Consider the following 964-nt stretch of genomic DNA (forward strand, 5'->3'; position numbering starts at 1 on the left):
TCTGCGAAATCGGTAAAAAACGGCCGAGCGCTGCCCTGGCTCTGCCCCCATCCCCGCTCCGCATCGAATAAACTCGCGGAGATTTGCGCTCCTGCGCAAGAGCCGGGTTGAGCCTGATCCATGCGGCACAGAACCGCTCCGGTCGCTGTTCGGCCGTTCGCTTCGAGCTCCGTTCTTTTGCTTTTATTCGAGCGCTTCGAAACAATTTCTCGTCTGAATTTATGGGGCTAAACGGAGCGTGAGGTTCGGATATCCGTGCCGTTTTACTTCTTTCGGATGGTTTGAAGCGAAAACTTTTTTGTAGGAAAAGCAGGCGGTAACGCACAGGGCTGGGAGCGGCCCCGCGGGCACAGCCCCGTTCGATCCGCGGGCGCTGTGGGGCGCGGAGCGGTGCGGCCCCGCTCGGGACTGAGCCCCAACGTCCGGGTTCGGCCTTAGGAAAGGACTGGCAGGGAGAAGCCGCTCTCGTTACAAAAAAAAAAAAAAAAAGGGCTCCCCACGGCCCCACTTTGCGTCCTTCAGCCCTTAGCCCTGAAGGGACGAACCCTCAGGTCTGTGATTCCCAAATTTTCTTGGAAAATTAACAAGGGGAACGCATCGTAATAAAGGGAAAGGGGTGGGAAGCGCGTCCCGGGCTCGGTGCGGCCGTGGCACCGCTCCTGCGGGAGGCTTCGAGCCCACCGCTGTAATTCTGCGCACTTGCTCCAGACTTTAGGGTATTAGTTGGTGTTAGAGCCGGGTTTAAGGCTCCGTTCCGGTCCCCACGCAGCTGCCTTGTCAATAAGGATCTGTTCCAAGCAGACATTCCTTCTGGGAGGACACTGCAGCTCTTTAAGACTTCATCTGCAACATCACAAGCACTAAAATAAAATGGAAGGGAAAATTAGCAGACACGCGGTCATGGGACGCGGCGGTGCCCGAGCGGTGCGGAGCGGACAGACGGGCGGCGGCAGCGCCTTATTTA

General features: G+C 57.4%; 1 long non-coding RNA gene across 1 annotated transcript in view; it reads right to left on the reverse strand.

Moving 5' to 3' along the window:
* Positions 1-964, reverse strand: part of LOC109367923 — a 3,330-nt gene continuing 2,366 nt past the window's right edge. The window contains exon 2 of the long non-coding RNA XR_002115500.2: positions 1-860. This is a non-coding gene — a long non-coding RNA (uncharacterized LOC109367923). The remainder of the gene's footprint in view (positions 861-964) is intronic.

The sequence above is a fragment of the Meleagris gallopavo genome, chromosome 5 (assembly GCF_000146605.3).
Source record: "Meleagris gallopavo isolate NT-WF06-2002-E0010 breed Aviagen turkey brand Nicholas breeding stock chromosome 5, Turkey_5.1, whole genome shotgun sequence".
Lineage (NCBI taxonomy): Eukaryota > Metazoa > Chordata > Aves > Galliformes > Phasianidae > Meleagris > Meleagris gallopavo.